The sequence below is a fragment of the Chiroxiphia lanceolata genome, chromosome 4 (assembly GCF_009829145.1).
Source record: "Chiroxiphia lanceolata isolate bChiLan1 chromosome 4, bChiLan1.pri, whole genome shotgun sequence".
Lineage (NCBI taxonomy): Eukaryota > Metazoa > Chordata > Aves > Passeriformes > Pipridae > Chiroxiphia > Chiroxiphia lanceolata.
The window spans coordinates 3,061,656-3,076,990 of record NC_045640.1 but is presented as its reverse complement, the minus strand read 5'-3'; the positions used below and the strand labels follow the sequence as shown (position 1 = coordinate 3,076,990).

The following is a 15,335-nucleotide window of genomic DNA, read 5'->3' as shown; positions in this document are numbered from 1 at the left end:
CGCCTGCTCCAAGCCCCGCTGCCGGGCCAGCGGGCGGGATGAGCCACCGGGAGGAGCAACAACCTGCTCCTCTCCCGCGTGGGGATGGAGCCCGCGGGTCTGGGCCCCCCGGGAGCAGAGGGCAGCGGGGTGGGTGTGCACCCACAGTCCTGCCAGCGTGAGCCTATGGCTTGGGGGCTGTGATGGGTGGGGGGAAACGCTCAGTGTCCACATCCTTGCAGAGCCAGGGAAGCATCGGTACCTCCTGGGGTGCTGTCCCAGGTGGGGAGCCCCGCGTTGGGGTGGGAACGCTGGATGCCCAAGTCCTCGCAGAGTCAGGGAGGCAGCGGTGCCTCCTTGGGTGAAGCCCCAGGCGGGGAGCCCCGTGTCATGACGTCCCCCCACGTCCTCCCTCCCTCCCCACCGCCGCTCCTGGGCGAGGGCCACCCAGCACCGAGGCAGATGACATAATTCCCAGCAACTGCACGTTAATCACTCGGCCGCCAGCAACCTCCTTCCCGTGAATCCAACCCCCAGCCCCAGCCACCGCTCCCCTCCCTGACATCACTGCCAAAGAAATAAAGAAATAAATAAAAAAGAAGACTAGGAAGGGGTGAAGAGGGGAAATAACCTGGCCCTGGCACTGGCACACAGGTCTGTCCCCCGCTCCTCCCCGCCTCGCACTCTATTTTTGGGTGCTGTCACATCCCAACGGCCCCGCGGGGCCAAATCCAGGCAGCTGCGACTTTAGGCACAAACAAGGCTCCCTCCCCTCCATCACACCCGAAATCGGCGCTGGCAGCCCATCCTCCACCCCCACCCCCTCCCCAAAATCTTCCCCTCCCCCCCAAATTACATCTGGGTGGGTGGTTCAGGCGAGCGAAGCTCCAGCATCAGGTCCCCCACCTCGCTCTCCGTGCACCCCGCGCCTCTCCCACCCCCAAGAGACCCCCCCTCCCCGGCACCCCGCACCCCATCCCACTCCCCCCACTCCCAGTGCCGCTTCCCAGTTCCTCCCAGTTCCTCCCCACCCCGAGCCTTACTCTTGGCGGGGATGCTGGGGCTGCGCCGGTGCCCGGCGGCGATCGCAGCGATGTGCGGGAGCGGGCAGGGATCGGGCAGGGATCAGGGATCGCAGCCGGGCGGCCGCTCCCGTCCGAGGGGTCTCATCTCATTTTGTCCTGTGTCACCAACACACACACACACACATTCGCAGCCACGTTTCCCCCCCCTTCTTGCGGCAAACGGCGGCCAGCCCCGACCCCACCCCCTGTCACAGCAGCAGCCTAACAGCGAGGACCGGGAGGATGGAGGAGGATCTGCTCGCCTTCCCTTTAACTCTTCCCTCGCCACCCCACCCCCGGACAGGGCTCTGTCCCCATGGACCTGGCTGGGGATGCTGGGATGCTTCATGGACCCCTCCACCCTTGTCCCCTTTCCCCACGGGGCTCCGGGACAGGGGATATTTGGGGTCTGGTGGTGCCTTGGCTCAGTGCCCCGCAGCCTCACCGTGTCTCATCGCCCTCATGCCCCCCAAAAAAGAGCCCCCCAGTATGGCTGAGCCCCGACATTGCCCCATGCAGGGGTTCAGGGGGTGTCTCGGGGGCACGGTTTGGGTTTAAGGAGCACAGGCAGCCCCTCGGTGACAGACAAGGCTGGGGGGTGGGAACCAAGCCTGTATTCACCATGGAAATCTCATTTTGGTCCCTGTTTCCCCCCTGTCTCCAAGGGTAGAGCCCTTTGGGAGGGCACAGCCTGAACCCCTGGGGGTCTCCAGCAGGGGTGTAATGGGGAAGTAAAGTCAGTCTCATGGAGAGCTCCCACCCTCTGAGCTCGCAGAGGAGGCAAACCCCCCAAACTCTCTTTTACACAGATTTACTAAAAAAGGGACATTCAAATGGCCAACGACTCAAACTGAAGGCAGGGCAGGTCCTGACAGTGACACAGCAGAGAATTGTCTTCTCCAAGGAGGAATGAGGGGTGCCAGAGGGAAAAAGAAAAGCTCCTGAGGTTGGTGGCACATGTCCCTGCCTCCAGCTTCACCCCAGCACTGGGGCTGCTGCAGCGAGTTTGGATCCTGCAACACACACAGGCTCTGCTTCCCTTGGCCTTTCCATGGATGGATGGAGCTTACACCACTCCTGCTCACCTGTCAGAAGTCCCAGGAGAGAGGAAAGAGGCAGGAATTGCTGCCACTTAATTCTGCTGCTTTCCAGTGAAATGGCAGGGCAGGTAATTAATTATCCCTGCTAATGGTGCCGGACAGGCACTCGGCTGCTCCCACAGAACTGCAGGCACTGAGTGTCTCCCTGCACAGGTTGTTGCTGACAGAGATCCAGAGGCTGTGTGTGATCCTCCTTGGATGGAAAGGGCAGCTGAGGCTCTGTGATTTACTTAGTCAGTCACCTTTGAGGACCGGGATTAGAGCCTGGGACAAAGCCACTTCTCCTGTGGATGGGATTCTGCTGCTTCCCACCAGCGCTGCCAAGCAATGGAGCAGTTCAGCTCCTGCATGGACAACTGGTTCTGGTCCTGCATGGACAATTCTGCTGTGAAATCTGACAGGGCCAAGAGAAAGAGCAGAGCTGCTGATAGAGGATGGAGAAGGTCAGGTCAGACATATATCCTGGGACTGTCCCACCAGAGATGAAGATGTGCCCAGGACCCAGCAGGATTATCCCTGTCTATGCAAAGCAATTCAGAGGCCAACAGTGTTCACAGGCAGCCTGGTCTCCTCTGAGCCTTGTGGTGCAGCCTCTTTCAGGGGTCATGCAGGGGTAGGGGTTGTCTTACAGGAATCTGCCACTGCCAGACTCAGATGAACTCCCCTCTGGTCCTCACCTGGTCACACACCTCCAGGACTGAGCACCAATGTGGAGAAAGCCACACCTGAGGGAGGATGAGCTCCAGCTGCCCTCTCCAAGGGCCACTGGGCTGCTCCTGGACGCCCTGAGGGGATGAAGAGGGAATCTGCACGTGTCCCCCCATCCAATGATGCGTAGGCTGGGGAAGGGCCAGTTTTGTAGCTGAGAACCAGAATCACAGAATCATTTAGGTTGGAAAAGACCTCTAAGATCACTGAGTCCAAAAGTTAACCCAGCACTGCCAACAAGAGGATGCCCTGATGATGTTGCAGCTCCAGCAGGTCAGCCCAGCATCCTGTCCCCAGCTGCAGCTGTGCATGGACACTCAAGGAAAAGCAAACCCAGGACGATATTTCCCCCTAAAATTCTCCAGCCCCTCCAAGGGAGAGGCTTTTCTGCCAGGCTGAGAACCCTAAATGTGCTCTGTGTCCCCACTGAGTCCACCCCCACGGCAAGTCATTGCTTCCTTCAGAGCCTGTAGGACACCTCACATGCTTTGGGTTCACTCTCCTTTTCAGTGGCTGAGCCTTTTTATAAGGATTACCCTGGGAGTAGCATTGGGGCAGCAGGTTTTCTGCTCTCCTCTCCTACCCCGCTCTTGATCCCTTTCCAAGCAGCGCTTGCAGATGCCATCACTCTCCACGCCAGGCTGGGATAAGCTCCCTCTCCAGAGGACAGCGCTCTGCCTCTGCTCCTTGTCCTCATCCCAGCCCCTCCAGCAACCCGAGTGGACTTTGTTTTCCCTCATTTGCTGAGTGTTTTGTGTGCCTTGCTGTGGTTATCATGCTCCAGCCGTCAGATTGCAGCGAGTCCCAGGGAGAAGGTGCCAACTTTAACATATGCCTGAACAGTTCTTTTCAGACATATACAAACTGGAACAATGCCTCGCTGAGAATATGCTTGTTGGTGCAATTTGCCAACTGTGGTTTCAGATCTGCTCTTTTCAGCACGCACCAACTATTTGTAGACAGTGCAAAAGCCGGAATAGCCATGGGCTGAGGGGGGCTCTGGAAAGCTCTCTCAAGGAAGGGAGGAACCAGCCTAGGGCTGAGCAAAGACCTCTGTGTAGCACAAATAATGTTCAGATCAAACACTCCGCTTCCAAGAACCTCAGTCCCTTTTCCCCTTTGCTCATAGCATGTGGCCAGCACTGGACAGTCACTCTGATTTCTCTACTACGAACCATGAGCAGGTTCTCACCTTGTGCAAGCAGGACTTTGCTCAACTCATCACATCTCCTAGGTTCAAACATCTCCCAGTGCTTCCTCCATCGCTGGTGTTCACCTTTCAGGTAGGACATCACTGGGATGTGACTCCAGTGCTCCTGGACCTGAGGCACAGAGCCAGCCAGAGTGTCCCTACTCTGTCTTGTCCTTGGAAAAAGGACTGATGAACCATGGCGAGACATTCCCTAACATCTTCCCAGACGCCACGGGAAGGTTTGAAGGAAGGGCAGGAAGACCATAACAAGGTGGGCTTGGGGTTCTCCGAGGAGATGGTCAAGCTTTCCCAGTGGTCTCTCTGGGTCTGAGGAGGCAGAGTTTTCTCACCACCACTGATCAGGACTTGGCTGTGCCCTTGCCCACGTGCCTGCCTTCATCTTGCAAACTCCCAGGGCAGGGATCACGTCCTGTTCCTCGCTGGTGAGACACCCCCTCAGCCGGCGCTGCTGGCTGCGGGAATGCCGACGAGCTGGTCCAAGAGCAGGAGGGTCAGTGCTTGAACTGCCCATTCCCCGTGGAGATCAGCCAAAGGCATATGTGTTTGAGATAGCAAATAATCAAGAGCCCATTGTTCGCAGCAACCTCAGTGGAAATATTTTTATGTGTGTGTGTGTGTGTATGTGCTGGCATCCAATTTGGCAATGGTTACTCAGCACAAGTGGGCGGCCTGTCCCTTTCTCTCAGCTGGAGTCTCCTCCTCCTCACAGGGACACAGAAGAGGGATGAAACTGGAGCAGATGGTTTGGGGGTGCTCAGAAGTACCAGTGCCAAGGGCTGTCTCATCACCAGCTAGAGCTTCGTGGCAGGCTGAACATGCTCAAGACCACGGAGGTCTCTCCAAGCAAGGAGGGGAGGCAGGAGGGTGACAGCAACTCCTGGGGATGTTGATGGTTTCAGCTTTTGGCTGGACTTTGAGGAGAAGGAGCAGAAATTGAGATATTTGGGATATCAGACAAAGTATGGGGTCCTGCACCAAAAATTCCCTTTCCAAGTCGAAAGGAATTTGAAGAACTGATGCTGGAGGGGGACTTTGGACAAGAGCATGGAGTGGCAGGACAAGGAGGAATGGATTCCCACTGCCAGAGGGCAGGGTTAGATGGGATATTGGGAAGAAATTCTTGGCTGAGAGGGTGGTGAGGCCCTGGCATGGGTTGCCCAGAGAAGCTGTGGCTGTCCCATCCCACCTAGAAGTGTCCAAGGCCAGGTTGGAGCAACCTGGGCTAGTGGAGGGTGTCCCTGCCCATGGCAAGGGCTTGGACTAAATGACCATTAAAGGCACGTTCCAACCCAAACCATTCCGTGTTTCTATGATGAAGGGACACTGCTGGCTTTGCTGAGAAGAAGTCTCAGGGCTTTCTCCAGGTGAGATTCCAAGGATGTAAGCCAGGAGAACTGACCAAGGCAGGCACGCTCCAGACTATCTCCTCTTTCAACCCCACACCAGATCTGTCACAGTCCTTTCATGGAGAAATTCCCAGGCTCCCATTGAAAGCTTCTCTGCCTCTCTCATCCCTGCAGAAGTGAATGGAGAGATTTGTCCTGACCTCCATCCCCCTCCACAGCTCCCGGCATTTCGTTTTCTCCAAAGCAACGCCGCTGCTGGAATCAGCTGAGATGAAATCGAGCTGGCTCCTACACACCTTGGAGCTCAGGCAGGGCTGCTTCCCACACAGTGTCTTTCACCCAAATCAAACAGCTCCCAGCTGAGCTCTGCCATCCATCAAGCCAAGCCTCAGGCAGAGCTCGGTTTTGGCAGCTTTATACCTCTCTGGGTTCGTGTTTAGCGGGGAAAGAGCAGGGACCTTTTATTTGGGAGTGTGTGGTAAGGGGTGCACGGCCGGGGGGGCTGCAGGGCCATCCTTGGGATCACGCTGAAAGCAGTGGGAGGCTGAGAGTTGTTAATTGTGGCAAAGATCTGGGCATCAAGGGCTGCTCTATTAGGAAGAAATTCTTCCCTGTGAGGGTGGGGAGGCCCTGGCACAGGTTGCCCGGAGAAGCTGTGGCTGCCCCTGGATCCCTGGAAGTGGCCAAGGCCAGGCTGGATGGGGCTTGGAGCAACCTGGGCTAGTGGAAGGTGTCCCTGCCCATGGCAGGGGGGGTTGGGGAACTACGTGATCTTTAAGGTCCCTTCTAACCCAAGCCATTCCATGATTCTGCTCTATGATCCCGTGATTTTCAGGCTGCAGTGTTTGATATTCCAGGGGGGCACAGGTGGGTGCAGACTCCCTGCTCCCCAGGGCTATGTCACTCCACAAGGAGGTATCACCGAAATACCGGGTTTCTGCAGTAAAAATAGCAGCCAAAATAGCCTGTAGGCCTTGATCCAGCATGAAAGGAAATAACAGCTGATGCAGTGAGGGCTTTGCTGGCCTGGGATTCAGGTGTGCTCAGGTAGCTCCAGATGACTGAGTGGCCTCACTCTTTGTCACTGATGCCTGGTGTCATCCTGCTGAATATGCCTTGGTGTCCACCCTCCAGTCTGCCCTGGCTGTGTTATCTGAGCCCAGTTCAGTTGCCCAAGAGCACTGTGGGTGTCCCAGAGTATTTGAGTCACCTGCACAGAGCAGGCAGGCACAGCACAGAGTCTCCATCAGCATCACCTCTGGTGGTGATCCTCGGTGGGGACAACACTGCCTGTTCTCCCTTGCTACCCATATGAGTTGAGGTCTTTTTTGGATATTAGGAAAGATTTCTTCACTGAAAGTGGTTAATCACTGGAACAGGCTCTCCAGGGAGTGGTGGAGTCACCATCCCTGGAAGTGCCCAAAAAATGAGTAGATGTGGCACTTGGGGGTATGTTTTGGTGGCATTCAGCCAAAGGTTGGACTTGATCTTGGAGGTGTTTTCCAAAACTTAATGATTCTGTGATTCTGTGACAAGTGTTTACATCCAGTCATTTGAGGTGGGAAAGGGAGTAATTTTGGCCACCTCAGCTCCCTGTGCTGGACACATCCAGCTGGCTTTGCTGGGAAGAAGACTCAGGGCTTTCTCCAGGTGAGATTCCAAGGATGCAAGCCCAGAGAACTGGCCAAGGCAGGCACGCTCCAGAGTATCTCCTCTTTCAGCCCCACACCAGATCTGTCACAATCCTTTAATGGAGAAATTCCCAGGCTCCCACTGAAAGCTTCTCTACCTCTCTCATTCCTGCAGAAGTGAATGGAGAGGTTTGTCCTGACCTCCATCCCACTCCATAGCTCCTGGTTCATGCCTGTATCCACACTTGTGTCAGGTGGCCACAGCCAGGTTTCCTATTGGCAGAGGACAGATTTCTGGGGTAATTTTAGCAGCTCTCCACCACACCTCTGGGTGGTAAATGAACACTTCCAGCTCTGTGCTGTGTGGGATTCGCCCTGGGCTCACCAGATCAGCCACTTCAGCAAGGTGGAAATCTCTGGCTCTTTGCCACGGGAAGGCTTTGGGGAGAAAACATCATTATCTTCCTTTTTACCTTTAGCCTTGGCCAGCAGATCCTCCAGCCCCTCGCTGCCTGCTCTCCCAGAGCAGCCTGGGGGAATGACCTCAGCCTCAAATTGCATTAGGCAAGGTCCCTGTTAAACAAGGCTGCTCTCAGAGCCACAGTTCACAGGCATCCTTGGCAACCGCCTTGGGCTTTTTCCAGTCCTCCTGGGAGAAGCACAGTTCCCAGAAATCAATAACTGAGCTCTTTGGAAAGTCAGCAGGACTTTGGCATGATCTAAGCCACTCTCCCCAGTGATTTCTCTCTGCTGAAAGCAAAAAAGAGGTCCCTAAATGAGAGCCCTGGACCTGAAGGGGACCCTCCCTGACCCTCTGTCCCATCCCAAGGGATTGTTTAATGCTCTCTGCTCACACCTGTGTCCTGTTCTCCTGGTCTCTCTCCCCCCAACACAGAGCCAGGCAAGGGGAGCCAAGCAGGTTTTCAGTGAAAAAACACTTTATTTTTTTTCTATGGAAACGCCATCCTGAGGTTCTGCTGGAACAGGGAGAGTCAATCCCTCCTTCTCACATAGGGCTCAGCCCCCATAAAACTCATTTAATCTTCAGATATTCTCTTTAAAACAGGGATTTCTTTCCTGACTACAAAGGTTCCTTATTGAACATCCAATAAACACCCAAGTTCCTCCCCCTGTCTATCTTTTCCCTTCCCCAAAACATCCAAAATAGCAGACACAGCTTGATTAATATTAATTTTATATTAATTCCTCTCCCAGCAGTGCTTTTTCTATGTGTCTGGGCTACAAGACTTCTCCCCAAGCTTCAATTAATGACTTAGAAGGCCTAGTTCTCCTGCCTCATCCCCATCCTGCATCACTTCCAGAGGAAAATGCCATAAAACAGCGACTGAAGACACCCTGCTGTGATCCCCCCTCCCAGCATATCTGGTGTAAAGCCCACCAAAGGTCCCACCACAGAGTCAAAACTAAGGCTGGTGTGTTCTCCTGCCTGTGGACAGGAGCTGGGTTTGGAGCCCAGATTAACAGAGAAGATGCCTAATGCTCATTAAGGTGATGAATTAATACTGAATTGTGTGCAATATGCTTTATGAAGGTAACTGAGAGGCTGAGAGATGCACCAGCCCAAAATCTCCACGCTCTGCAAAGGGTCAATCCTACAGTTCAAAGGGAACAAAGAACAACTGAAGGAAGCTCAGGAACCACATTTCTAGTGGCCTGAGAAACTTGACTCACGGTCAGAGACGCAGAGAGGTCAGCTGGGTTTGTGCAAGAGGAGGTGGAGAAGTGAGGGGGTCATGGACTGACCCTGTTTGCACAGTGAAGACCTTTTGGGGGGGTCATGGCTTGTCAGAGTCACTGGGAGAAGGCACAGTGAGAGGCAATGATGGGAAGATGGAGCTGCCTGAATTCCCAAGTTCACCCGTTTTTTAGCAGTGAGGGTGTTTCACCAGCTGGACAACTTACAATTGGATCCTCTCCCAGTCTTTAAACTGAGCCCATCTGTGTTTTTAAATACTAAGTTTAACCCCAGAAATGATGATACAGACAGAAAAAAAAGAAGCCATTAGCCACTTTCTGCAAAGGTTCAGAGTCCTTGCACTTACTGACCCCTTGGAAAACATAAGGAGCCTCTGCACCTTTCAGAAACAAACTCCAGGATGTTTTAAAATATGTTTGTGCAACATCTAGCGTGGTGTAGCAACAGCTGAAGGTCACAAGCACCGTATAAATAGAAAGGAGATTTTATTGTGACATGTCCATCCGGAGCCATTGCTCCTGGGTATGCCATCTGGGATGGGAACAGGAGCCTGTGCATCCCTGCTACAGGGAAAAAAAAGAAATCCTTGTCCTTGCAAGGAGCGCAAGATGACACCATGGGAGAGGGGATAATGATGGGGTTGTAACTTTGCTCCCAGTTTTCCTGATTTTGATGAAAAATCAGATGTGTGATGGTGACCTTTGGAAAGCAAAGTCCTCCTGTGGGGCTTCAATCACACACCCAAGCAGAGAGAAGGAATGTTTTCCCCCATCAAAGAGCATTTTCTCTCTGCTGGAGAGTGGTCTGTAATGGCTGTGCTTCTAATTTGGGGAGCTCAGTGTCCCCATCAGTGGGGGTGAGAGGGGCTCTCTGGTGTCCTTTGGCATGAGCTGGTAGGACTTTACACCAGGGTCTGACAACGTGCTACTAAAGACCTTTCCTGGCCAAAATCCTGCTTCGTGAAATTTCCCTGTGCATCCCATCAGCTCCCTGCACCCACCATTTGTATTCCTCGTGTATCTGGGTGATAAACTCTCCAGGATCTGGAGCAGGGGGTCCATGGTCTGTGCCAGAACAACAACACTGGGAAGCAACTGGTCACGATCACTCCAGCGAGAGCCTGTGGATATCCCAAAAGAAGGGGATCACAGGGAGCCACGGGGGGAGAAAACACTGAAATAAGAGTAAAAACAGCAGGAATGAAACACTGGGATGGAAGAGCTTGATCCAAGGAACGTGGCTGGACAGGTCTTTTGCAGTCACTCCAATTGCTGCTGCTCCTGAAGCAACGAGTCGAGAGAAGATGAAGCCTTCGCTTTCTTCACTTGGCATCCAAGATAACTCTTGGTGTTTACTTAAAGAAAGCACTTCGAGAGGGACACAGGCTGTAAATCTTCAGACATCGTGGCTGGACAAGAGCCAGAGAGTCTCTCAGCTCTCTCTGCGTGAGGTTCATCTCATCAGGGAATCTGCTTTCCTGATGGAGGGAACAGCCTCACCCTCCCATGACGGGGTGAACCCCAGTGAGAGCCAGGACTGGGTCTGGGACCAGAAAGCTGTGGGTGCTTGGTGAGGACCCTCTCCTTGGAAACCTGACCCTCTCTTGGGAGCAGGTCCTCTGACAGCTGCTCAATGCCACCTCCTCCTCCTCCTCCATGATCCCACTCTGGGGATGTCTGTTCTCACCATGGATATGGATCAGGAGCAGCCCCCTGTCCCCCAACACACCCCTTTTGCAAGGTACAGGTTGTTTGCACCTCTGTGAGTAGGAAAGTGTGGATAAATCCCCAGATTACTGTCACCTGCTACTGCTGTCTGGAAGGAACTTGCTGATCCTGGAGGCACACTAAGGAAGAGCTGGAGGTGAGGAATGCAGGGTAATCAGGAGCTTCAGCAGCACAGGTAGTGCCAGATGGACTCCAAAGGGATCTTACCTCTCCCACTTCAATAGAGACTTGCTGGGCTCATAATTTTTCCATAGGATTATTTTTAGGAGGTGGAAAGGATGGGAACTGCAAGTGTGTTGAAATACCCTTGAGGTAGAAACCCAAGGGAATGAAAGGAGGGGGGTCCCAGCTTTTCCCTGCAGCTTGGAGGGAGAGATTGTTCCTTCCCCTCTTTGAAGGACAACTGGGTGTATGACACTGTGACCCCAGAGAGGAGAATCTCTTGTCTCCTGCTCTGCCTGCTGACACGGTATTGGATTGTGTGATGGGTTACACCTATTGATCACAGCAGGCTAAAAAAGAAACAACCCATAAATAACTCCTGACGTCCCCAGCTGTACCAGAAATCCCAAGCAAAGGGCTCTTAGGGGAGCTGTTTTGGGTTTTTCTCTGTCCCTCTCCTCTGGAAAATGCTGGGGACAGGTTTTGGGTTAAGCCAAATGGCTGGGGCTCCACTAAATGTTTTTGCAGGCGTCTTCTTAGCAGGGCTGGGTTATCTCATTCCTTCATCCGGCCCTTCCTGGAAGAAGCTACATTGGAAGGGGGCAGTGGAATGGTCAGCTCTCTGCTGTTCCCATGCCTGTTCTCACTAACACCAAAACTGGTACATGGGCAGATGGTTAAGACACGAAGGCAAAGGTGACTGTCCCGTTCCTTCCCCGAGGCGAGTCATTCCCCGTGCTCAGTCTGTCCTTTGAATTCACAGAACTGCATGCTTTTGGCAAAAAGAACCGTAAGAATTGCCTGGCAGGGAGACTAAGGGGGAATCATGTTGGGATTGTGCTTTCTTAAGGAAACTCAGCCCCAGATGGCTCCGGGGTGCGGGAGCAAAGCCTGGGCCCTGCAGATCACCAGGGACCCTTCCAGCATCCAGGTCAGCTCCCATCCAGCCCCACTCACTGCTGGCCAAGGCCAGGGCACGAGGGGCAGCAGGAAATCCCCTCCATAAAGCACTTACTGATGCTCCACAGGATCCCACGTGCCACAGATCTACAGATCCCAGAGGAACACGTGAGGAGAGGAGACGTCCAGGCACCACGGGCCTTCTCCCTCCCTCCCTCCTCCCTTTTCCTTGTTTTCACACAGCTGAAACAAATGTTCTCCACGTAATGATGACTCGGCCAACAGGTCAAGTCAAGCATGACAGATCCCATTCCCGAGCCGGGGTCAGGCGGCAAATCGCCCTAATGCTGCTGGCACCGGGATCGCTGTGCTGGGGGGCAAGTGGGGTCCCCCCAGCGCTGTCTGGCTGCTCACACCTCAGGTTTTGGTGGGGCTGGGGCATCCAGATGCCACAGAAGAGGCTGTGGGAGCAGCACCACGGTGGCAACTCCCAAGCTGGGGGCATTTCCCACTTTACCAGAGGCCTCGACAACATGTTTGCTGAATATGTGAGTTATCTCCGCTGCCAACGTGGCACGGGGCACACTGTGCTCTGTGCTGCCTTGGCAGGAGGGAGGAGGCTGGAAATGACTTTGCTGGAGCAAGAGGGGTCCCCAGGGGAGCGAGGAGTTGCAGGTTCCTTGCAGGGAGCAGAGAAAGCTCCGGAGGACACTCCGCTATGAACCCAAGAAATAAATCCATCCCGTTGCAGGGAGATGGAGAGTCAGCCAGGGAGGGGAAGGTTTATTTAGAGAAACAACCGTGGGCTGCCTGCCCACACCAGGCTTTTAGCTGATGATCTGCACGTGCCATAGCTGGGGGCGGCTGGGGGAAGGAGTCCACTATTATAAGCCTGACAGCATCTCTGCTGAATCCTGCTGGAGCCTGGGGAGGGCCTGATCCAGCAGGATTCCACCTCCAGCGTCACCTCATGTGACCTCGGCCGAATCAGAGACAACCCCATGGCAGGTCGTCCTCTCTCCTTCCAGGGGTGCAGCCTGGGAGCACCCAGCACTGGTGGGGAGCACCAGTGATTCCTGAGAAACTGGAAAATTTGAAGGATTGCCCGAGATTTATAACACGCCCAGAGATCCACATAAGCCCTGAGCATCCTCTGGGAAAAGGTGGGAAAAGACTGTGCTGAAGGGAGAGGGTGGAGATGTGCAGATTCCCCCACTCCCGAGCAGAAGGAAGTCTGAAGCATCAATGATCCTTGGGATTAATGGTGATCCAGGCACTGAATCCATTCCCTTTACACCTCTCATCCCTCCAGACACGGGCAGCACCTCACAGTGATGGGAATCAGCACAGGATAATCCATCTCTTTCCCTCTCCATTTCTGCCTCTGTTAAACACGCCCCGCTCCCGGACGGCTCTGTCCGCAGTAATTAAGGGGGACATTTCTCCTGCAGCAAAGGGCACTTCCCGGCTCATTAACACAGGCAGGACTCGGCAAGAGCATCCCTTCCCTGCCCTGAGGGAGGACAGAGGGAAAACAGTGCTGGGTGTACCTGGGAGTCCCACTGATGCAGGGAGCCAGGCATTCCCAGCCATGGATGGGGACATGGGGCAATGTGCTTGGAGATTTTGGGGTCCTGGGCTAAGCTGTGTTCTGGGATCAGCCACGTCTGTTTGCTCTGGAGCAGTGGGGAATCATCACAGAACCATGGATTGGTTTGGATCCGGAGGGACATTAAAGACCATCCAGTTCCACCCCCCTGCCATGGGCAGGGACACCTTCCACTGTCCCAGGTAGCTCCAAGCCCCGTCCAACCTGGCCTTGGGAAGCAAGACGAGATGTGAGGAATGAGAGGCCATGTGGGCTGTGGGACCAGGAGCCCACCTGAGCACATCAACCTCCTCTGCACAAATCATTTTTGACACAGTTCAGGAGACAATGGCCATTCCTTGTCCCACTCACAACCTGCAAAACCCATCCCAGCTCAGGCAGAAACAGGGAGGGATGGGGCAGACCCAGCGCTGTGGCTTCATGGCCCTGGGAGCTGCTCCTCCTTTCTCCTCTCAGCCCCACAGCTCTCAGAGCCGGAGGAAAGATGCTGAGAGACCCGCAAGGCTCACCCCACCAGGTTCTCTTGAGGCCACCTAGAAAACCTGGAAAATACATTCAAAGGCCAGTTTGCCACAGCCTTTCCTTCTCAAATGAGTAGAGATGCTTTTCCTCCCCAGAGTTTACCTGCAGGAGATGACAAAAAGGAAAGAAACCCTGATTTGCAGTGTTTTCCCTGAAGATACACATGCTGGAGCAAAGCCATCCATGGAGCAGGCAGGGCTGGTGCTGGATGGTTGTTCCTGTGCTCACCCCTGGGCTCCACAGGCAGCAGAACCACCAAACAGCAGAGCCAATTGGCCAATACTGCTGGTCCTCCATCACAGGATCAATCACAGACTTTTTTGGGTTGGAAGGGACCTGAAGACCATCCAGCTCCCACCCCCTGCCATGGGCAGGGACCATCCCTCTCCTCCTGCCTCTCTCTGCAAGGATGCTCTGTGCCCTGAGTGAACCTCCCAGCAGCTCCCTGGGGTGGAGGAGGGGAGATCAGGGTCATTAGTGCAAAGAGGAATGAGGCCAAGAAGGCTTTCATGCCTCAGCATCTTAATTGAAGTGGGTTTCCCATCCTCCCCCTGCTCCCAAGCCACCACATCCAGGCTCCATCAAGGGCTCACAGCTCCCTGGTCCAGTGCTGTGCACTCTCATCCTCCATGAACCACTCACATCTCTTTAATTAAATGTCAAGATATGCAGGTTTGTTTTTTTTTTCAAGAGCCCTCTGCTAGGAAAAATTGATGGAGAGTTCAGTTACTGGGTAGTGAGGAGGGGGGGAGCTTTGGGTAGGAAAATGGTGGAGAAAACAGAGATCACAGCCAGGCAGGATCCCCTGAAATCCTTTGGGTTGTTTATTTGCAAGGCCGGATATTAGGAAAAGGTTCTTCCTCCCAAGGGTGTTTGGGCACTGAACAGGTTCCCCAGGGAATGGTCACAGCCCCAAGGCTGCCAGAGCTCCAGGAGGGTTTGGACAATGCTCTCAGGGACAGGGTGGGATTGTTGGGGTGTCTGTGCAGGGCCAGGAGTTGGACTGGATGGTCCTTGTGGGTCCCTTCCAGCTCAGGATATTCCATGATTCTATGACCTACTAAAACCAGCCACCTCCATGCTGGAGGGGCAGCCCCTTCATCTCCAAAGTGGTGGCCAGTCCTGGTGCATCCCCCTCCAGGGAATCCAGCCCTGTCCAGCATCAGCACAGGCTGTCCTTGTCCTGGAGGACCAAAACTACTTTCCAGCAGCAAAAGGCAGCGTGGCACCATCCTCCAGAGGTCTGGGAGATCATGGAATCACAGAATCACAGACTGGTTTGGGTTGGAAGGGACATTAAAGATCATCTCATTCCACCCCCCTGCCATGAGCAGGGACACCTTCCACTAGCCCAGGTTGCTTCAAGCTCCATCCAACCCGGCCTTGGACACTTCCAGGGATGAGGAGTCCACAGCCCAGATGCTTTAAGCCTTTGCTGCTTCTTTATACCAAGTCCTCTGGAGCCTCCTCCTTCCTGGAGTGTTTCCCTGCTCAGGAATGCCCTGTGAAAGGCACAGTGTCCGACATGGAGAGGTGCCAGATGTTCTTTCTTGCAGCTGATGGAGGGCTGGATGCCGAGTGCTGGCACTCCCAGAGGAGGCATTTGGATCTTCCTGTACAATTTGTCCTCCCAAGGAGATTTGGAGATGAAGTAGGA

General features: G+C 54.2%; 1 protein-coding gene across 1 annotated transcript in view; it reads right to left on the bottom strand.

Moving 5' to 3' along the window:
• Positions 1-1,223, bottom strand: part of LZTS3 (leucine zipper tumor suppressor family member 3) — a 52,049-nt gene extending 50,826 nt beyond the window's left edge. The window contains exon 1 of the mRNA XM_032684998.1: positions 1,023-1,223. The gene's annotated coding sequence lies outside the window, so the exon portion shown is untranslated. The remainder of the gene's footprint in view (positions 1-1,022) is intronic.
• Positions 1,224-15,335: the final 14,112 nt, after the last annotated feature.